This window comes from Anguilla rostrata, chromosome 1 (genome assembly GCF_018555375.3).
Source record: "Anguilla rostrata isolate EN2019 chromosome 1, ASM1855537v3, whole genome shotgun sequence".
Classification (NCBI taxonomy): Eukaryota; Metazoa; Chordata; class Actinopteri; order Anguilliformes; family Anguillidae; genus Anguilla; species Anguilla rostrata.
Genome location: NC_057933.1, coordinates 28,974,035 through 28,998,250, shown reverse-complemented (window position 1 = coordinate 28,998,250; position 24,216 = coordinate 28,974,035). Strand labels below are relative to the sequence as shown.

Sequence of the window (24,216 nt, the reverse complement as noted above, 5' to 3'; positions counted from 1 at the left end):
TGCAGGTCACAGCTCCGTCTGCGTCCCTGGAGATATGTAAATCCACAAAGAGGGACTAAGGAGGGGTGCTTTTTCATTGAAGCAGAAAAAGCCTATGGGCGGAAGGAGGAATACTGATGCAAAGCAAAAGGCTGAACTGAATTGATGCTCCCCCTGGGTGTGATATCCAAGCGTGATACGGTTCACTGGTTAGAGCACGTGGATCTGAGACTGATGGTCATGCGGTCAAATCCTGGGTGGCGTATTGCAGCAGTACACTGAAGCATGGGGCTTTGAACCTGATGGGTACAGGTGTGTTAGTGCTGTTGTGCCCTTGACTGCGGTGTATTACCTCAGCTGTAACTATCCAACTGTATAAATTGCCTTTTGAATGTGTGAGGTATGAAATTGGACACATTCACGCCCTTTGGATAAAAAAAAAATAATTACATGAAGTGGAACTTGCCAAGACTGAGTGAAGGCATAACAATGAATGGGTAAAATACTGCAGTCCAATGTATTGTTGAACTTGCAGACTGGTTGATAGCAGAAGCACTGAGAATTGGCAGACCATTGAAATCACAGTTGTCTATTCTCAGTGGCACGACATTCTTAAGTATTAGTATTAGTCTTAGTATGAAAGGGAAAACTGATGTTGAATCCATAAAAATAAAAAAAATCAAATGGCCAATCTGTAATACAATAAACTGTTCTGGAGTCTGAGCTTAAACAAAGTGAGGAAAAATATGATCCAGTGAGTCAGGGCTTAAGTGGAGCTCACAAAGCAGAATCAAAAGCAAGTAAAAAGAAAGAGCTCTACTTACAGTACAGAACAATGCCCTCTAATGTGAATCATTATAAATAAGGATGCACACAGGCTTGTGTTTTATCTTGGCCTGCATTTCACATCCTTGCAATCCTTACAACTTATAGCGTATGCTTGGATTGGTGAAAACTCATGAAAATCGGTAGAACTGAGACGTATGTTCCCTATATTGTGTATTAAAATTCCATCACATTTGACCACTTGGTGGCGCTATAGTGATTAATCAAATATTAAATATTGAAACGGTTATAATGTTTGAACCAATTATTTTAGAAAGACTAAATTCTATTGTTATTCGTCCCTAAAATGGAATGGGTAGCAAAAACCGTAAATCATAATGCTATGAAACTTGTCAGGTATGTTCCTATGCCCCTCCTCCCTCACTACTCAGGTTATTGTAAGGAAACCTTGTGATTGGATAGTGGCACTGTAACGCAACCATTTTATTTTTGCGCAATAACCCATGAATCATGTGGTTTAGAATAAAAAACCTTTTTCTCCGTGCCAAAAAAAACTTATTTTTGTGATATAATTTGCACTCGCCAAAATTTGCCGTCATTTCAAAGTGTTTGCAAAACTATTGTGAACTAGTCTGGCGCTATTTAGCCCATTGTCATCAAATTAGGCTAGAAAGAATCTCTGGAGACTGAGCCTCAATAATTATGAACAAAATTTTGACTTAAAAACAATACGGCCGCCACACATCAATAAAATGTTGGGGATGCGGCCATTTTCACAGCTGTAACTCATGAATGCTGAATCATCACAGTCATTTCCCCTCTCTCTCTTAACCTCTCTCTTATCCTGACCTTTTTCTGTAAGTTACATTACATTCATTTGGCAGACGCTTATCCAAGCATGTACAAAGGCATTTTATGGTCGAGCAACTGCTAAACACGTTCAGTAAGGTACAATACTTATTTTGTACAGCTGTTTCTAGCCGAGAACAGTGAACACTATTCTGGCCTAACATCTGCAAAGCCAACTAGGCAGAAGAATAAGTTACAGTATTAAACCTTCTGTAAGTCTTGCCATTTCTGTCTTTCTTTCCCCCCCTCTCTCACATGCTCTCTTCCTCCCTCCCTCTCGCTCTCTCTCTCTCTTTCACATTCTCTCTCTCTCTCGCTCTCTCTCTCTCTTTCACATTCTCTCTCTCTCTCGCTCTCTCTCTCTCTCTTTCACATTCTCTCTCTCTCTCTCTCTCTCTTGCTCTCTCTCTCTCTCTCAGAGTAGCAATCAGAAGGTTTTAGGAGTTTTTATGACGGTTGCCTGGCGTTTAGCATTCCTCTGAGCACGTGGTAACAGATTGAGATCTCATGTGCGTGTGGCCTGTCGTGCGTTTATTGGTTTTGCTGACATTAATCAGGGCTCCCGTAACAGTGCCTGTTGAGGGTCCACAGGGCATGTGACTCAGCAGCATAAATATGAAAAATTCACCGGCTCCCCGAGCACTGAGGCAGAGAAATGATGGAGGGGAATCTGTTATAATATTAGTATCATGCCACAACCTGAGAGAGCTTGTGATATAGAGTAGCGAACCACTGCAAGAAATAAGTCACCGGATCCCCAGTGCAGCCAACCATTTTAGGGACTTACTGAAAGCTTATCCTGACTTAAAGTATCTTCGGGCTAAGAGTCCTCTGACTCAGAACCCTCAGGCAAAATTGGTTATCCAATGATGTCGACTTGCGACATCAGCATTTGTGATGTCATCATGAAGTCATAATGTCACCAGAGCCTATTTTTTTGGGGGCTGTATGTATAAAGCTTCACAGAGGGAAAATGCACTTATCTTTAAATAAGTATAAATTCAATTTAGCCTTAAAGACTGTGCTGTATTGCATAAAATACCCTTCTTACAATACATCAAAGGCAAGCCATCCTTTTTTGGGCACACTATAATCATCAAATTGTTTTTTTTCTGGTGACAGTGGCTAAAACTAGTTTCTTTTATGAATTGCTGGTGTCAGTACATGTGCTACCTGACATGGGTGATTCAAAACAGGTATAAACCAGGAAGCTAACTACCAAAGCAGTACCTATGTCAGGTACAATTGCTGCATAGCCTACTAGTTGGTGTGCAGATAACCAACCAACCAACCATAATATTCTCCTAGCATAGCATGTACAGTAAGCGGCATAAAAAAAGCAGCACACATGTCTACGCTGTTTACTTTAATAGGTTTGATTTGTTATACATTTGTATTTTGATTTACTCAGGAGTAAGATGTAATTTGTGTACTTATGAAATAAGTAACAATTTCTTTATTGATGTTGTTTATTATATTTATATCACAAAGTTACTCAATGCAAGGGTGGCACTGTCACCTCGAATCCGGGCCTGGGTCTTTCTTTTTGGAATTTGCATGTTCCCCCGCTGTCCTCGTGGGTTCCTCTGGGTACACCAGTTTCCTCCCCCAGTCCAAAGACATGCAGGTAGGCTAATTGGAGACTCTAAATTCCTGCCTCTCACCCAGGGCATGCTGGGTTAGGCTCCAGCACACCCCATGACCCTGACCAGGATAAGCGGGTATAGATAATGGATGGATGGATGGGCCTAAATGCAAGACAGCCATTAAAATGTATTCATTGAAAGGTTTTGTGGATGTTCCAGATCCTCATATCTCTTCCCTCTCAATTTAGTTTGTACTTAATTCTCCAGCACACACAGGTCTTCAGGCTATTTTCTGAGCCGCCTTACTCTTCCCACAGCCAGGCCTACGTTAGCCCTCATGATCTTTCAGAACCTTGGCAAACAGACTGCTGCCTTTAAACATTATTCCACGAAGAACAAACACAAAATTGGTCAGTATTTCAGATATTACATGCACCCAACAGAATACACACATAACAGAGATACAGATTACATTTTTTAGTATGTGGTTCAGGGAGTATTAACACAGTTGATATAATGTTTTAAGTACATGGTGAACTTTAAATGGCTGTAGCAGAACACATCATTGGTGCAATTAACCACAGGAAATTTCCCTTCCTCTCTTATTTATTCAAACCAAATAATTTACATCAAAAATCTGATTTAGTAAAACCAGTTTAATCGTTATAAATACAAACCTTTTATTTTGAAGGGGCAAAACAACCAAAGCTTTAAACAGGAAGCGCACAAATGGCTAGTGCAAAAAAATTGAAATGACAAAATCAATGCATTTTCATCAGCAACCCGAATGTGCTGTTCTACTGCTTATCTTATGTTGTCCAAAAGCCGTTGTTGTGCTCGCTGAGAACGAATGCATCTGGGAAATCAAACAGGCTGGGCACAACAGTTTAAAGTTTGCCTCAAACTTCCTGTATTTCTAGCTCTCAAACTGCCGAGGCTCCCCTTCTTTTCACTTCTAGGCGACATCATTTGATCAGCAATCTGTTGTGTATTTTAAAATCCCCCCTGCCCGCTTCGCATCCGATGGGAACATTGCTGCCTTCTTTTTTAGAGGATTCCGTTTCATGCATTTTCTGCTCAGAAATTATGGTAATAAAAAGGCTTGTTCTTCAGTGGTTCTGCCGCTTATTGAAATGCTGCCGCGCTCCACTGGTACATAAGGGACAAAAGGGATGCACCCGCAGTGATGCAACAATGCAATTTACATCAGCTCAAAATGTATCCAGGGTTTTGGGAGGAAATGTATGCGCACAAACACTTACCCATGCTGCAGTCAGCCAAAAACATAGGTTAGACATTCTGCAGAACTGCGTTGCCTCAGGTCCGCATCCGGTGCGAACTGCACTTGCTTCTGGTATAAACAACCTCATCCACTGCCATTACTCGGAGTATGGTTCCCTGATGGACGTTTGGAGCTTCCTGCAACAGATTAACCTTTACTGAGACAATGAATATACTTGCACGTACACACACAATTATTTCATTATATTTATCTTAGCCTTCCCCAGTTTCGATTAGTATGCATGCTTTGTATATTTTTATGTTTGTTAAAAAATAATCTCATTAAATGTTTGATTTGTGTTGCTTAAATCCAAGACTTCAGATTATCCAGTAAATCATCGATTTAATTACATTTTCACTACTGGATAAAAGTTGTATGTTTGATTTAATTATTATATTTGATCATTAGATTATAAAGACAACTTCAAGTAAATGTATTTTTTACCCAACCTCCCTACATAGGGAAGACCTCTCCACCAATCAAAGAGTGTGTTGGTAACAACAAAGCCGTTGTTGTTATGCATGAAACTCTCCAGAAAGAATGGGCAGTGATACTCACTGGAAAATACTGGAGATACGGCTGTAGTTTTGGGTCATTCAATACACGGAGCTTTGATTTCATCAATGCATCTAAGATAACAAGCTTTGGGCCGGATTTCTGACTGGAGGAACCAGGAGGAGGAAGTGCTTTTTACCAACTCCCAGCTAAATGAGACTTGTGTACATCTGAGATAAGTGAATCTTCAGTTGAGATGCTCAGTTGGTTCAGTACAAAATGGGTGGTTTGAGCTGAGCTGCGCTGAATATAATTAAATTATCTCTTCCCGCCAGCAGATGGTGAATTTGCCCAGAGTTCCCATTACATGGATTTCCCTTTATTAAAATCCATTAGTCAGTGCTTACAACACATGGGTGACTTATAAAATAGTCAGCGATATATATATATATATGTATATACATATATATAGTGGCGCCCCGATCCCTTATCAGTGCTTCCCACGAGACCACCAGGACGGCCGAGCCCATCGACACCGGCGGCCGCTAGGAAAAGTCGTGAGTGGGCGTTACCTGCCAAACCACACTCTAGAAACATTCAGGACCCTGGACAGCACCAGGCAGACCAACTGAGGTGACTCCGGGCAGCACCATGGACAGGGCTGCAGCAGAGGGAAGGTAGGTGGAATTTTCCACTCTGCAGCACACCTGAAGCTGCTTGATGGATTGGCTGCCGCCGCCCACCTGAAGCTGCTTGCACTGATGAGCACGCAGGCTTTTTAGACCAGCACAAACACAGGAGTGGCAGAGTTGCTGGGGCTTCCTACGGAGCTACGCCGGGCGACTCGCTACACCTGAGACTGTAAGTGGCCGTGGGCCAACTCTCTGAAAGTGGATGCCTAATTTTGACGAACTGGTAAACTGTAAAGTATAAAGGATAACTGTGACTCAAGTGGACCGGGTGACAGGGGGCACAGACAGGAACAGCTCAGAACTTGAGCTGGGGAAGGATTGGAGTGCTACCTCACTTGGGAGGGAGGCCTTCTTCCCTACAATCCCTTGGGGACTGGAGGATCACCAGCCGGCGCCCGGAGCAAGGAGCCAGACCCGGATCTGACTGGCCAGGCCCTATTCCCCCCTAACCTGTGAGTTTCTTGTTTCTCTCTAGAAGGAGGTTTGAATACCTGGAGTGGAGCACCGATACCCCAACCGGGAAGACTCTTTAGTTGTTTTTGGCTCCCCCTACCCCTACCCCCACTCATTACGACCATTAAAGTACTTTTTGTTAACCTCTACCTCAGACTCACTGATCTGGTTCTTCTTGACTTCCGTCAACCAGCCCCCCCCCGTTGGCTCGAGAGTTCACAAATATATATATATATATATATATATATATATATATATATATAAAGTGACAGTTTCATTTCTTTATCTGAATCACCCAAATGCCCAAATGAAAGTGTAGCTTCTGAAAAAACAATAGAACTCTCTATTCCCTGTCAGCTCTCCAACTGCAAGATGACATCAGAGCGACCCAGCACCATAGACAGCCACTGCGACCTAGAGTAAAACAGCACCATGACAAGCCACTGCAACCTAGAGTGGCCCAGCACCATGGACAGCCACCACAACCCAGCGCAGCCCAGCACCATGGACAGCTACCACAACCTAGAGTAGCCCAGCACCATGAACATCCACCACAACCCAAAGCATGGAAAGCCACTGCAACCTCGAGCGACCCAGGACCATTTACAGCCACCACAACCGAGACAGACCCAGAACCTTGGATAGCGCCAACATTGCCAGAATCATTCAGCTGGCAATTGCTGCCTCTGGCTGCTCGATAAGACTTCACTCTCTACTCAAACTAACCAGTCAACTTTTTTGACACAGACAGACACAGAGACAGGTGTAGAGGAGGCTACCCTCCATCTCCACTGACCACCTGTGCTTCCCTATCTATCCCTATCCAGCCTCTGATCTAAGAGTCTATGTGCATAACAGTCTAATGATGCCTAACAGCCTATTTATTACCAGGTACTTTGCAGGGGAAATGTACTTGGTAATCCAATGTGAGGAGGAAGGCACATTAATTAATACAAGAAAGTACTACAGAATCTACAGTCTTCATAATTTTGATATTATTATTATTATTATTATTATTATTATTATCAGGGCAACGATATGGCTGTTGTTCGATATGGTTCTTAAAACAGTAAGTAGCCTATAGGTTTTGTAACTTATGGCACCTCACATAAATTCATCTAAAAGTTGCTCTTAAAAATTAATCTGGCTCCTTGCTAAAAGTTGCTTTGAGCAGCACTATAATTTCTTTTATGTGCAACTTCATATTTTTAGGCTTAACAGCTCTCTTAAGGTGATTCCCAGAGGCTTTGTACATACAGCCCCTGGTATTAGCCGCAGATTAAACCAGAAATAGCTCATAATTTTAAAGGGGAATTGAATAAGTTTTTCATTGTTTTAATATTCTGTACTTTACCTTATTACAGTAAGAATGTATCAATATATACTATTTTTGAAGATATTAGAATATTTTTGCTAAAATTACATTATTTCTGCCAGACTCAACCAAAGATAACAAAAACGATTCAGCTGACTTACCTTTAGTTAGTATATGTAATTTATGATGTATTTATATTCAGTTTAGGTAGTGACAGATTACATGCAATCTCGATTCCATAAACACATTACAAAAATAAAGCAACTGTAATCAGCAAATCAATACTCAAATATGATTACGGTTACTTTTGTAAAGTATATTTTGAATTACTTCAATGGACAATGTACATGATGCACATACATCACATGTACATGTATTCAAGCACACACAGAATATACACCACATGTACACACACAAACTCCACACACAGCATGTAATCACACACAAATACACACACACACACACACACGTACACCTACACAGGACACGTGTACGCCGACACAAGATGAGTGTATGTACTGTAGTTATACACTATTTAAAAAAAAAGAAACTACAGAAATATGCAATGTATTAATTCTAGAATTTATAATAAACTCCTCAGCCAGAGGGTGAGTCCTTGAGTTTGGGAACCCCGGCTATAAGCGGTGGAAACATGGTATTATGGAATTATTTCAGTTTGGCTGAAATCACGTTTGGCTCCTCTGAGTTTTGTTGAGGCTTGTTACAGAGCTGCACTGCACATTGACACAAAGCAAAGGGCCTCACGACCATGGATCAATTGCAGTCTCACAGCGTGTGTATATTGGAAATCTGTGGTTAGATGAAGATGTCTCAGGCTTTGTTTCGACAGCAAGGCCTGTTAGTATTCTCAGAACTTTTGTGTCCACTAAAAAGGAGTTTGCAGTTGTCTTTTTGCGTATTTAGAAAAAACATTTTTATTTAAAGCCAATCTCTTTTCCTTACAAGGCTGAATTAAATAAAAAATAAATTGCTCTTAACAAATCATGTCCTAAAGAGGTAGTACACCTTAAACCCGCCTCGGAAATTTCAACCGATTCTTCACAAACGCACCCATATCGGTGAATTTGTCATGTTACAGCGATTAATTTTATGAACTCAAGAAGAGTATATTTTTATGTTCTTTTAATGTATACAGCTGGAATCTTGCAACAGAAATTCAGTCTTAGTATCTTGGTTTCACAGTCCAGCTGCCTGGTTACAAGACCAGCTTTGGAAATTCACCATATCACTCAACAGCAACAACCCGCATGAGGAAATATTATAAGAAGAGGAATATGTCTGTACCCTTTAGAGACACTGACACAGCCAATTCATTATTTATATACAGTATTTGCCAATCAAACCATCATTGCTACACCTACAAAGTGATGCCATGCATGAAGATTATAAAGAATGCTATACAGTATAAAACCGGTCATGGTTTGGACAAAGTCCTCCTCATTTTAAAGTGAAAATTGAACATTCTATTCAGAAGTTGTAGCCATTTTATCAGAAAGGCGGAAGAGGAGAAATATGCAGGGTGCCTGGGCTTGTAAAAAAAAAAAAAAAAGAACTAAAAAAGGAAAGGAAATAACTTGTTTCCAAGGATCCAATAAGAGGAAAACCACTCTGGCTTCTTGTCTGTTTCTGGGAAATGAGTGCTTGGTCATGCTTATTTCTTGGCTTATTTCTGTATTTCCTCTGGGTCCAAACTTATCGTTTACTGTGGGGTTTCTGTGAGCTGTGAGCTTGCTGTAGTTTGAGATGTTGAGACGCTAGTTAATTGTTTGTTCTCGGTTGAATCATGAGCTCTCTTGGATTCCCTTGCCTCAGTGCGTGTGGAGTCTTAACTTGGACCCTAGCCATTTGGACCACACGATGGGACCCAGTGAATAATGGGCTTCAAAAGTGAACTATTGCAACAGAGTTGTTGTTTATAGCCTCTGTGATTTTTTTTTTTTTTTAATAACATCTCGAGCTGGTAGGTTGTTTTTTTTAATGATTTGTAATTATTTGTGAATTCAGAGGACGGTATATTCATCGGAAAAAATACTCGTCCTTTAATTTGTCAGCTCCGCCTCCCTTGCAGGACTTGCCACTGTCTCCTATAATCACATGCAAGCTAATTACGGATTCTTGACAACTGTGCAACTCCTTTGAACATCACTTACATTCTGATTGCAGTCCTCAGAGCTAATTTCCAAGCTCCCACCAATCACAAAATGACAGTGGCTACATGGTAGTGATCGTTTTCTGATTTACAGGGAATTTTTTTTTTGCTGCGTTGACACGTCGTGTCCCATCCCTACCTTTTCCGTTGTCGGTGCAATTAAACACAAGTCACGCGCCACGACTAATTGCATTCGATTATCAGGGAGATGGTGAGTGCCACAAATCTTAATTAGCAATTAACCACAGCAAAGCAATCAATGTGACCGATCAGTTGAGTCATTGAAAATGCCAACAGATTGAAAAAATTTTAATTGCGGGAACATTGATGTTCAATAGACAATAGATAGAGATGGTTTTGTAGGGAAGTCAAACGATCAACAAAAACTTTGTCAAGCTAGTGTTCTATAAAGGGGTTTTTAAAAACTTGTGCAAAATCGACCATGTGACGTCAACTTTATTTAACTCACCGATTAATAAAATCTGGCTCATCAAATTTGGAAAATTTCAGTTGCATGGTGCTCAACAGCAAATTGAATAAAGAAATAAGAAAGAAGAAGTAACTTAGTCCTGCAAAAAAATTGATTATTGTTCAATTTATTATTGTTCAATATTCAACTTATTCTGTGTTTACTTTTTTGAGTAATTTTGTCAGTGTCCTCCACCAACTAGATATTGTAATAGCCTCTTAGGCAAGCCCCTTCTCAAACAATTTTCCCATTTGCACCACCCATGTGGCCAAATCCTGGCTCCATTTTTGGTGCTCACTTCCAACTCTTGTTGAGAGACTAACACCAGTGTGGTTGGCTCCTCTCCAGGTGTTTCAGCTACCCATTTCAATGTAAGTCAATGGTAACAATATGGTCAAAATAAGGTCAATATGTTTTTCCCCACAAGAAGATGTAGTCTCAATGGTAGTTTTTTCTTTATCTAATGTCTCAGATAAAGAAATGGCACAGACGATGATTGACAGTGTTGCTTATAAGCGACACTCACATGTTAAATTCAGTTCAATTACTTACTGCTGTGGACATTCTGTAGTATTTATAAGTGTGCATTCTAGGTTTTGTTAGAAGCAGTGGGAAATGCCCACATTAAAAATGAGAGCAGTTATATAACATTTAACTTGCACAAAAAATGTTTAATAAAACAATTAATTCATGATTCAAATAATTAACTAACCATGGTCTTCAATCAAAACTTTTAGTAGAATCAGTAGTCTTAGTGTTGGACAAAAACAAAAACCTGCACCCACACCAGCCCTTTTCAAATAAGACTGGACACCCCTTCTTTATATTTTTTACTGCGGCTATACTCAATCATGGTCCTGGAGAAGCATATAGCCTGCTGGTTTTTTTAAAAAAAATTTTATTGTGACTGATTCAAACCCAAGAAACCAGGTGACCTGAGTTAACTGTTATCAACTGCTTTAACTGATCAGTTGCTGTGCTACTCAAGTGCTGAATGACAACAAAAGCTAGCAGACCCTGCAGCTCTCCAGGACCAGGAGTGAAGCTTTTTGTAGCATTTAAACTTCCATCCATGTTCACTTTCCTTCCTGACTCTTTTCATATTAGATCCACTAATTGTTTTTTATAAATGTCTTAATTAGAAACTCAATTTTATTATTAGCCACTTGATGTTGTAGTGCCTATTTGGACCCCAGGAGGATAACCATTGAAAGTTTAAATCCCTGCAGGTCACATGATCGAAACAAACTGGTGGCCCTACTAATAAGAAATCACAGCTTTTGCATCTCCAAAGAATCAAGACTCTAACTTTTTCATTCCATATTTTGAGAAAAAAAAAAAAAAAACTATTTTAAAATGTTTTTATGAACTTTAGGAAGAGTATATTACATATTTATTTTGAGGGAATTACGTATTACAAGAAAGCTAAAGTTTCTGCTTTCTGTTAGTTTGCATCAGTCAGAAGGAAGAAATATGTTTTAAAAATGACTGAATGAAACAAACACTGTTTTCTCAAAGCCTTCACAAAGCTACCATACTGTAATGCCTTCATTAACATGAACTAACCATTTTATGAATCATTCATAGGGAAATCCAGTGCTTTGTGTTTTGCATCGCACATTTCAGGAAAATGTTGCTCTTAAATATGGTATAATGCATAAATTCCAACACTGTTTCAATCAACAAGTCCTGCACAAATTACTCTGAAATGTGTTATGCTGCAATTATTAATAAACTATGCCTGCTTCGTGTAGGCTTAAAGAATATATGTGTCATTCAGTGTGATTGTGTGCAGAGCGATCATAAAATCAAAGTATACTGAACAGAACAGCCTGCTATAATGAGAATTTATTACTTTAAAAAACATGGGTGACAGAAATAAATGGCACCGGTAGCTCAAACTGACAGTTTGCCAGTCCAATCCATCACCAGTGTTTAAATGGACAGGGAAGTGCTTTCTTTATTTTTCTGGGTCTATTGCCACTGCAATGGCAATGGTGTTAGATGATGAGTCATGATCCGGTTGTGTTTATCGCTGATATCCATCACTCTCTGTCCCCCCCCCCCCCCTCCCCACCCACCCATCTCGCCATTTTTTTCCTCTTCATCCTTTCTCTCATCTTTCATTTCCTGTGTGGAGAACAGACGAAAATGAAATAAATAAATAAATAAATAAATTACTAGACAACAAATGTGTGAGGGAATGGGTTCACTGTCCTGATGCGACTCCCAAGACTCCCTCGCAGCACTTAGCACGTTAGCCGGAATAAATGGTGCGGGTGCAATGCCTTCAGTGACTTCTAATCAGACGAGAAGTCCCAGAGCCTTCATGGGCCGCTGTTTACATGCAAACGTTCCTCCCCACACGATTTTATAAGTCCTTTTAATGTAGCCCATGGGTGTACCAAACAATGCCTTTATGAAGTAGACTGTCTTCATAAATTTTTTTTTCTGTCATTTTTGTACCCAGTTTGGATTGTGACTCTGATTTGGGCTAATCATAGCTAGCAACCGACAAGGTACCACTAGCCTAAATGTTCACAACCATCGGTATCCTTTGGTGAATTCCTCGCTGTCACTGAGCCAGACACAGCTGTGATTGATTCATATTGTTACATAATATGGTAATTGCTTTGATTGGTTCATATCTCTCAGTAATTGACAGCACCTCTGCACCTCCGGGGCTTATGAAGCTACACTTTCCTTTATTTACTACATTTTTTAAGCCCGCTACATGGCTGGCCCAGCCCACAGTTTTATCTTCCTTAACTCCTGAAAGAAAAACTGCCCTTTGATCAGTAAGCATTTTGTGGTTTGTGGTGCAGAACTCGTGGAAGACCTGCTGTGGAAGGTAAAACAAATGTCATTACCTGTTTATTGCTTGGGCTGGACTGGGGCCAGACAGTTGATTTAGGGCGGTCCAAGCAAATACCTCAGACGGCACAGATCGTCCTCCTTTGGAACCGAGAGAAGGAGGAAGGTCAAGCCTCGCTTTCAGTTCCATTGCGCCCTTAAAGTTTCCCCAAGGATATTTAATAACTTCTTGTGCCCATGATTTCATATTTAAGATTTCTTGCAGGATCTGTTCCTAAAGGAGACATCTTCTTATAATCATTTTAGCACAGGTGCTGCCAAATCTGAAAATCCATTTTATAGCACTATCACAGATGAGTGGTATCCTTTTTAAACATTAATAATATTACATTAATTTTATATATCTTTCATATTAGAAATAATGTTTAAAAATGTAGTTTTACTTATTAATGGGACCTTACTATTATGGCACAGAATAACTCTTCCGCAGATGGACATTAGTTTCCTGTTCGGCCAAGAGGAAACACTGCCCCCTAGTGGCTCATCCACACCACAGCCAGCTGCAGCTTGGTTGTCCTGGATGGCTTACTCCAAATCAAGTATGAATCATGCCAAGACTTACTTCAGCCTTCAGACAGGGAAAATTTGCATAGTGGTAAAGCCAATGTGGATAGTGTGCACTAATGCAAGCTATTCATCTTTAAGTGAAATCCATGTGGCATATGATACTGTAACAACTGGCCTTCTCCTGACAATGCAGTCTATTTGACCTGATATTAATATGGGGAATGTCAGAGAGAAATGGTTCAGGGACATCACAATGAAGCATTTGCTTGCAGTACATACTGCATTTCCCACAAACCCATCTTTGTTCCGTTTTAAATGACAGCCCGTTGGAAAAACTGATTCATGAACTCTGAAGGTTAGTCAAAGTGAGTGCACCTCACTTGACCCTCGGTACAGAGCAAGTTGCTGCCAGTAGCGACACAGTGGTTGTTCACATTTTGGTGTTCATCCATCGCCGTGTGCTCGATAAGGACTAATGAACTGAATTGAGATTTATGAGGTATCAGACTGTTACAGTCAGAGGCTGCCTCGAAGTCAGTGCATTTCCCACAGAATGCAATCACATGTTCTAGCAAGTGTGAAGAACCTGTGCTAAAAGGTCCAAAGCCTCTGGGTGTGTAGAACAAAACAAATAAACCACCTTGTTTTTGAATGCTCATGTTTGTTTCAGTGTTCCGTATTGAAGTAAATCCTTGAGATGACAAAGCATATTTTACTATAATATTTAAGTGGAAAACATTATTATCTATCCATCCAGTATCCATATCAGTATCTCTGAGCAGGGTCATGGGGGGGGGGGGGGGGCTGGAGCCTATCGCAGCGTGCAAGAGGCAGGAATACACCCTGAACAGGCCGCCAATTTATCGCAGGGCACACACACCATTCACTCACACACTCAAACTTATGAGCAATGTAGAGTCTCCAATCAGCCTACATGCATGTCTTTGGACTGTGGGAGGAAATCAGAGTACCTGGAGGAAACCTACACGGACACGGTGAGAACATGCAAACTCCACACTGAAAGGCCCCAAGCCGAGATTCGAACCGACGTCCTTCTTGCTGTGAGGCGACAGTGCTACCCACTACACCACCATGCCGCCCAAAACATTATTATTTTTATTATTATTGTGAATTATATTAATAATATTACCAATAATAATAATTAATATTACTACTGTTGTTGTTATTATTATTACAACTTTCATATAATTATTATTAAGTTCTTCACAGAAAGCACAAAATTATATTGTATCATCTCACCATATCCATCTCACCAGTGTCAATAAAAAAGTGATGGTTCCATGATGTTTTCATTAAATGTAAGTATATCTCAAGTGTCATGAATGTGGCATTTGAACCCTGACCTATGATTTCATGGTCAGAACTGATAATCTCATGAATTTAAAGGTGGGTTATTTTTGCTGTTTGTAATAATGTCCATATCGGTGTAACTGAATTGTAATTAATGTCCAATTGAATGTCTGGTATCAGTGTCAAATTTCCTTCCCCAACCCATTCCCCCACATAGAAAACACTGTTAACAAAACTATGACACCTTGTCAAACCTTGAGAATTTTGAGTTTATGGCCTTGGTCAATATCTGTTTTTCAGTGCTGCAACATTGATGGTGTTTGTTATGAAGGCATTTTCTAGTTAGTATGTTCAAATGTGATCTTGTCTACTTATGCTGTTGAATACTGATGACTGAATAATATGGAAGAGAAAAGAGGTGAATAAAGCAGTCAGTATGGAAACAGTAATGGAGTCACGATGACACAGCGCTGCAGTGTTGCAACGCTGAGCAAGCCCAGCAGTAATATGCTGGTGGACTGAAGGTGAAAATGTTTGACAACGGGTGGTTCATTTCTGGTGTGATTGTTAAGAGAGAGAAAAAGAAGCCTCTGTCCTATCTGTTTGATCAGTTTTTGAGGACAGTCATATTTCAGTGTTGTAAGGTCCACAGAGCAGTCTTATCAGTCCAATTCACAAGGTCCAGTTGCTTTTTGTTCCACTTAAAAAAAGAAAAAGATTCCACATTCAGATCCATACAGGCAAACTATAATTTAAAGACTACCTTTAGCGTTATGCTCATCTGAAAGTGATTAGGTCTTTCATTTTTGTTTGAGAGAGGATGAAGTAAAGAACATGTTAATTATCTACAGTCAGAACATTCAAGAGAAAAGGCAGCTTTGACACTATTTAAATGACGGAGGTGGAGGGGTAGTTAAATTGACTGGAATTTTATCTACATTATGTTTTTAAAACCACATATAGCCTAATACCATTGACTTGTAGTGTAAGTAAAAGTGTCACTGGTGCAAAAGCATCTGCCATACAGATCATCCTGAACCAGGGGATGTATTTTTGTAAATTCTGTTTTTTGTGTTATTTTTCCTCTTTTATGTGTGTTGCTTGACTACCACTGTAAATATGATCTCCACAGCCCATTTTTCTTCACTCTCATCGACATTAAACAGTCCCACCAGCACCCAGTCTTGGGTTTCATTTGCTTCTCTCTTTCGCCATACAAATTTATGTATGAGATCCAGCATGCTGCAAATAGCATGGTTCACCACATAGGGACTGCTTGAAGTCCCTTCAAACATGTAGCTGACTCGATGCTGAAATGGTAGAATAAACAACAGAATGTTCAAATTGTTAAGGTACATGATGAAATTAAACTATACACGTTTACTTGTATCTCGGCCAGGTCTCTCTCAAATGAGGTAAATGAGATGATTTGTAACATTTAATATTTTAATAAGTATGCTGGGGGGGTTTACTTACCATTGTTGCCTTATGACCCTTATTGAAAATTGAATAATTTCAGAGTTACTGATACCTTGCTATACATGATTACAAACTAATATATATATATGTATATATATATTAGTTTATATGTAATATTTTACTTTATTTGTCTATCTTGCAATTCAGAAAATGTTTTTGTACAGTCCAGAGGTAAAAAAATAAATAAATAAACAATAATAAATAAAAAAAACACATTTTGATAGAAGTAAACAAATGACAAATAAAATAACTACTGCACAGATCAAAACAAATATGGATTAATACCGTTCGTTATTGTTATTTCTTTGTTAATATCCAAAGGGGGATCAGTGATTCAGCATGGTAAAGTAAATCTTATCTTATTTAGCCCCCACATGTGGGACTTGTTCCCAGTGAAATTTGAGAATAGAGCAATATTCAAGACCCAGGCTGAAAATTGCAAATTATCTGCCCACAGCTAAAAGAGGAAAAAAATCCATAGTTCATTAATCAGTGTAAATAGAACTTCTCAAAACAGATAGGACAGCACAAACAAATCTGTTGAAACAATGCTGCTTTCAGCTACACATTCTAACATTTTTGTAATATGATTTGAGCCTGATAATGACACAGATGCTGATGCTGGTTTTTTTAACAATAAAATTAACTTACTCATCCAATGTGACGCAGTTCTCTCGTTTTAACCAGGTCAGCAAACATTTTTGCCTCGTACAGTTCTGCAGGTTCTCCATAGCAGCAAATGGCTGCTCATCTGTGACATTTCTTCCACCTTTTGTACTTCCTTCCTGTGAGAGTGTCCAGTCGGTGTGCTAATTTTCTGGTGCTGTATTAATATATGAATATTCATTAAGAGGTATGTACCTGATATAACATCCATTGCCATCTGTTTTGCCATGATCCTTCTTGAATATTCACAAGAAGAAAATCTGCTTTAACAATAACAGACATAACCTTCAATATTAAATTATACAAAATATTAAGGTACAGGCCAAAAAGGTAAGGTAAGGCCACCTTTGGTTTCTTTTAAAAAAATCCTTTTCAATGTATACCTGCAATAACACTAAGTTTTACTTAAAAATAATATCTCTTCAAAATAGTCTCCTTTGGCTATAATTACAGTATAACAAATGATTGGAAGTTTATCCACACATTTAGGAAATGGGGGGAGGGAGGGAGGTGGAGGGGTAGTTAAATTGACGGAAATCTTATCTACATTATGTTTTTAAAACCACATATAGACTAATACCATTGGCTTGTAGTGTAAGTAAAATAGACCCTACGGCTGCAAGAAATATGGCAAAGTAAAATATGTTTAGTAAAAGGCTTAGATGGGTAAGGCCAAATAAACATATTGTGCATAAGATTTCCAGGTTCAGTGTTCAGTACACACTCGGAAGGGTCCAGCTGATCGGCAGTAATGTTAACAGGAGAAGTTCAAGAAGATCAAGAGTAAGTAGACAAATATCTTTCTGTGTCTATCAAAAGAAAGAATTGTAAATCAATGCACCACAACTTCAGGAAGAACTCAATGCAAGAGAGAAACCAGTCCCCATGACTACAGTGAAACGGCAACTATAATCTGCTGGTCTAAAACGATGTGCCTAAGACAGGTGGCCTAATACATCTGGCCTGTACAGTACATATTTTTTTATATCATTAATTCAGAAGATCAATGACTCAGTTCAGAGCACAGTAATACTTATTAGAGTCCAGGCACTTCAAATTTGCTAAAAAAAGAAGTCTCAAATTCTGTCACCAAAGGGTACATGTGTTAACACATCAGATAAAATAACTGCATGTCCGCTCTTGATTTTTCACTTGATAATGATTCATTCACAGCTCTTATAAAACATCTGTGTACATATCTGTGTGTTAGATATGGTCTGTTTCCCACTGCTATTTGTAAGTTGCCACAAAAATATGGTGATAGCATAACATATTTTTTAATGGTGCACTTTTAAAATGAATAACAGCAATAGCAGTTATTCCCCTTGCAAGTTGGCGAAGTAATTGCAATTCAAAATAATGAACTGCTTGTGACAGCTATGCAGGCTCAGACATGATCATATCATTATCTTTCAGATGAAATTCTAATATTATATTTCTCTCACTTTCACTTACTCTAAAACTGTGGGGCTTACCAATGCTTTCAAGCTCCAGGCAAAAAATATACAGGTATGATTTATTTGTGTTTACTGTTCTATGAATTATGAATTACAGTCACAACTGATTTTCCAGTGCCTGTTTATAGTAGCTGGTATAGCTGTTTATAGCTGGTAGGCTACCAGTTAATAGTCTGCTTACAGTAATAAAAACAATAATAACAATAAAAAAGTATTTATTATTATTATTATTATTATTATTATTATTATTATTATTATCATCATCGATAACAATAAAAATATTAATAATAATAATAGCCACAAGTGGTTTATCAGGCAATTATCAAGGTCCAAGTAGCATTAGGCCAATGGAGCACAATTGCATAGTTAGTCTTAACGAATGACACAAAACACCTGACTCTGATGAGAGAAGGATAATTGATCTATTATCCTCCAAAGTCAGTTTGTGCTTTAAAACTATTAATTTCCGCGAGGTCGTGAAAATGAATGGGAGTGAATTAGGAACCGGACAACCAGGAGGAACAGTGGTGCCATTAATGGCCAGTAGAGACAGCTGGTGTTGCTAGTATTCATGCTATAGAAATACAATGAGGTTGTTACTGTGTTACCAAAGTGAAATATCACTTTAAGAACTATCTCTTAAACAAGACTAAACAAAGGAAATAAAATGAAGTATTAAACAGCATTTAATTTAAAAAAATTGTTTGAAAGTGTCTTTGAAATTGACTTGACCGAGGATCTGAGACGTCTTCTGGACACATAAAGGGTCAACAACCCAATATATATAATATCAGAATATCAGAATTTTAAAATGAATTTCGGATATCACTGGGTGCCAATGAGTGGTATGGACTACTTGACTCACATTTGTTAAAATGCAGAAGCCATGTTTTGAATCTGCTGAGGGTGGTAGATATGGCATGAAGGGGATAAAAAGCTACTATAATTGTCTGGCCTTGATAAGATAAAAGAACAAACCACTATTTCTATGTTCTTATAAGATTTAAAAAATGATCTTAGCCGTTTCTAAACTGATAATAACAAAATGCACCAAACTTTTTTTCATATGTCTGACAATGTCTATCTAACCAATTAAAGTATACGAGAAATTTTTTCATTTGTCATCCGAGGCATAGTTAGTCAATGGCAGCTTGGTTCAAACCAGCCTGGGCTTTCGGCCCAAGCCTGCAAAAATCATGTTGACTTTCCTTGAGGGCTCCTTGTTTGAAAGCTGAATGGTGGTCTATTCAGATGAAGAGAGGGACTCTATGCTGATGTGATATCATGGGGGAAAATGATTAGATTTATGATTGCATGGATGTGTTATTTCTGCTCAAAGCAAATGTACTTTAGGTGATGATGCACTACTAACTCAGCAACCATTGTCAGAAAATTGCCTTCACTCCAGTATCAAATTTGTATTAACAATAAATCAAGGCTCCTCTTTGCAAATGAATACTTTATCTGTATATGCCAATTTTTCAGCCAGCTACTTCAGAAACAGAATAACGGCCTTGGATGTTGTCCAGAGGTTTGTATTCTCCATCAAAAAGAATCGACTGATGAAAGTAAGATGCATTTTCTGGATCGAATAGTTGCATAAATTGCAAAGCAGCAATGACATTGAAGGCAACACTGAATGGGAAACAGGACACAAATGAGTTCTATTAATGTGTGAATGTCTATTGTTGCGGCTGCTAATGATGCGTTCATTCTACCATAATGAACAAATCATCTGAATGTACATTATTTCCTGTGAAGTAAATGCATTGAACTTCTGAAAATGTGTTCCTTTAAATTTTGAGAGTTTGAAACTTTCAATTTCTGAATATGTATCTCAAACAGAAATCTGAGGAAATTAGTGTTATTGAATGATAATGTTACTGAATAAGTATTTTGCATGCTTGAATGAATTAGAAAAATGTACTCACAAAAAGAGCTCTTCTCTTAAGTTAGAAAAATCTAGTTGTATTTTATTCAAGATATTAGAGGTAAAGTATTCCCTACTAGGGGTTCTTGGTTTGATGGGGGAAATTGTCCTTCTGCATAATTGGTTGAAATTTTAAAAATATTCTTTAATTGGATACAACTTGAAATCTGAGTTACTAGGGAGAGGGCTGTGAAAGTGATATTTTACTCTCCATGTGTCTAATTTAGAGCGATAATCTCAAACTGCAGTCGAGTGACTTGTGAATGCTTGAGCTCCATTACAGGGTGGCTTTTACTGATGAACTGAGACTTCCTATGCATTTACAGTATTTAGTCAAAGTGCAAACTCAAATCAGTCATTTAAGTCAAAGGATTTGCAACCAAGTACTAAATAAGACAATGCTATTTAAGATTATATTATCCTGGTTCTAGACTGCTCTGCTCTATTTGGGGGGGGGGGGGGGGGGTCAGAGTGGGCCAATTTTTATTCTCATACAGTTTACAGGCTTTTTATCGTCCTTTTTATGCTACAGCATGTATCATATACACTCATCGCCACTTTATAAGGTACACCTGCTCGTTAATGAAAATTAACCTGCTCCGCCAAGCAACAAATCATGTATCTGCAAATCAATATAAAAAGCACGCAGACATGGTGAAGAGGTAGAATTTTTTTCCACAGCATAACTAAGCACTATTGCTGACCATTAGTTTCCCTTTATGATCAGCCTACCCTTTATCAAATACTTCCAGCAGGGTAACGTGCTATATCACAGAGTGCACTGTCATCTCAAGCTGGTTCCACGAACATGACAGTTGACTGCAGACCCCAAATCTCAATCCAATAGAGCACCTTTGGGATGAGGAGGAATGGGAGGTTCAAAGCATTAATGAGTGGCTGATAAATCTGCAGGTACTACGCGATGCTAGCAAGTCAACATGGACCAAAATCCTCAAAATTTCCAGCTCCTTGTTGAATCCATGCCCCAATGAAAAGCAGGCTGTTCTGGAGGCAAAAAGGGGTCCTACTTAGTACTAGATAGGTGTACCTTAGATAAGTGGCCTGTGAGTGTATATTATTTTCTCTTTTCTCAAGTTGTACTTCATTTTTCTTAACAATGAATTTAATGTATATGCTTGCATTGCTTAGCTATTCCATTCAATTTTATACACATTAGATTAATATCAGACTGCTGACACTACTTTTGTGGTTCATTTTCCCTGCCCTTTCCTCTGTTTGGTGAGTATTGCTAATGATGAGCTTCAGTATATACACATGTATAACTATGTCAAATTCTAATTATGAACTATACACTGTACAGCTTGCAACTGCCTACAGGGTTTCCTTCAGCAATGTATAGTCAAGGCAGCCCATCCTAATTAAAGAAAGGTATCAACTTGAGTATCCACTAGTAACATGGAAAATTTGCAGTAATTGTCTACACTGAGAATGATAAGTGATAACACAAAATCACAGAACACAACTTCATATTCCTGGCAAATAATAAGAAAAGTCAACAATTCCAAATATATTTTGTGTAAGTTCTCCCCTCAGAGTAGTATTGGGAAGTAGCATAAATGAGCAGGGCAGTCTCTTGTTGCTAAAATTATAATGATGTACTGTAGCAGTATTTCTCTCTAATACTACCCTCTTCTCTCAAAAAGATTACATGAACCATAGACCACAACTTCATATTAAAGGAAAATAATAACAAAATTGTAGATTTCATTAAAAACTTCACCTTTTTTCACCTTTATTATTCTTTTTATTTTTTATATGATTATTCTTTTTATTAATATTATTTCTATTTTTTTTTAATTTTGCTGTGAATTAGCATTAGACAGGCAGGCTGTGACAATGTGGAGTGACAGCAGATCCTGGCCTGTCTCCAGTTTTTTTGTTGCCCAACCAACCAATCAGAAATCAGATCACCTACTGTAGTTCAATAATTTCATTTATTTTGAACCGTCTTTTTATTACATTACATTACAGGCATTTAGCAGACGCTCTTATCCAGAGCGACGTACAACAAGGGCATCAGTTCAAAGTGCAGAGGTGCAGAAAAAACACACTAGAGTGAAGTAAAGATCGTAGTGCCAGAAGTGACCACATAAATGGTAAATGGACTGCATTTATATAGCGCTTTACAATTGATGCCTCTCATTCGCCAGAGCAGTTAGGGGTTAGGTGTCTTGCTCAAGGACACTTTGACATGCCCAGGGCGGGGTTTGAACCGGCAACCCTCCGACTGCCAGACAATCGGTCTTACCTCCTGAGCTATATCACCCCTTCATAATGCTGGATCCCTGGCAAAGGGTACAGGACAGACACACGTCGCCAAGGGCTCGTCCGGGATTTGAACCCGGGACCTCTCGCACCCGAAGCGAGAATCATACCCCTAGACCAACGAGCCACATACATAGAGCAGGACTCCAACCCTGTAGGGTAACCTGTTCAGCAAACAAACAAACAATCCTGCCAAGTACAAAACTAGCACTGAAATCGCATTTGCCTAATCAGAATCAGACAAAACAATCCTTTTTATGATTGGCTAAGCCTCCTGAGCAGAAAATAATTTGAGTGGGAAATAAGTTGAGAAATATTTACTTTAAAAAGTGTCACATTTTTTTCCAGGGGAGGATCAAAAAAATACATTATTCAAAGTCGAAGTTCAAAAAAGTGCTATGGGAGGACAGTTTACAAAAAGGGCTGTAATTCCAACATGGTTCACCAAATACACCACATGACCAAAAGTAGCCGTACACTCCTTGCTTTGGAGCTGTTTTTCATGGTTTGGGCTAGGCCCCTTAGTTCCAGTGAAGGCCAATCTTCATGATGCAGCATACAGTATATACCCTCAAATCAAAGCAAATTAAAAATGTGTGTGTGCGTGCGTGCGTGCGTGTGTGTGTTTGTGTGTATTTTAGAAGGAAATATAGTATGCCATAATGAAATAAAGCCTTTATCCAATATGTATTATATCAATACATTTTTCATATGGATGTCTGAAAAGGATTAATGGCAAAAAGTCTCAGGCAAAAAACTGAGGCAATGATAAAAATCGAGAAGCAATATATAGATTTTTTTTTTGACTGGGAACAGATTGTGACCAATGAGAAAAGACAAATGACGAATTCTCTTCTGCTCTGAGACTGTCCTGAGGCACCAGGAGATGAGAGTGAATGCAAATAACACTTGATGCCCACAAACCAAACGCCAGTCTGGCTGTGTTTATCACAATCTCAGTGTCACTCTCCCAGGATCATCAATAATTTTTTCTCTCCTATAAAAAGCGAATGTCTCTAAGTCTTAAAAGTATATCGTATGCAGTTCCTGCCATGTTGAGTGTTAGCTGTCTGGGGGGAAGCGTGGGGTGGGGGTTGGGGGATTGATTCTCAACCCTAGCACCCCTGAGAGTGTCCATTGCTTTATGAGAGAGAAAGAAATATGGCTGGTCCATGATTGAGATAATCCATGTGCTCACACAACTGGTCTCCAGTGAAATCTTTTTAGAATTCATAGTGGAAAACTTTGTAAAAAATTATTATGCACAGCTAAAAATAAATAACTAAATAAATAAATACATATTTATTTTTATAAACCTGCAGTAAAACTTAATAAAACATTACTATTCTGCAATAGTCTAGCCAACAAGCAACCATATGTGGCCTTACTAGTAGAGTGAACAGTCCGTTAGCACAAAAGCACTTCTCACCAATTAACCAGGCAAAATTACAAATACACAACCCCTAACACTTTAGCTGGAATATATATTTGGTGAAAGGGAGAGAATAAAGAACCACACATAAAAAATAAAAAAGACTCTCAAAATCCGAATGCTTTCAGAAACGCTGTTTATTTTGATCAAGACCATCAAAATCAGGCCGTATTTCTCTCACAATGAATCTCTTGTTGA

At 38.7% G+C, this 24,216-nt stretch overlaps 1 non-coding gene across 1 annotated transcript; it reads right to left on the bottom strand.

Annotated features, from left to right (window-relative positions):
- Positions 1–22,641: 22,641 nt before the first annotated feature.
- On the bottom strand, positions 22,642–22,713 carry trnap-cgg (transfer RNA proline (anticodon CGG)). Its single transcript has one exon. It is a non-coding gene; the product is annotated as a tRNA-Pro (tRNA).
- Between the last annotated feature and the right edge of the window lie 1,503 nt (positions 22,714–24,216).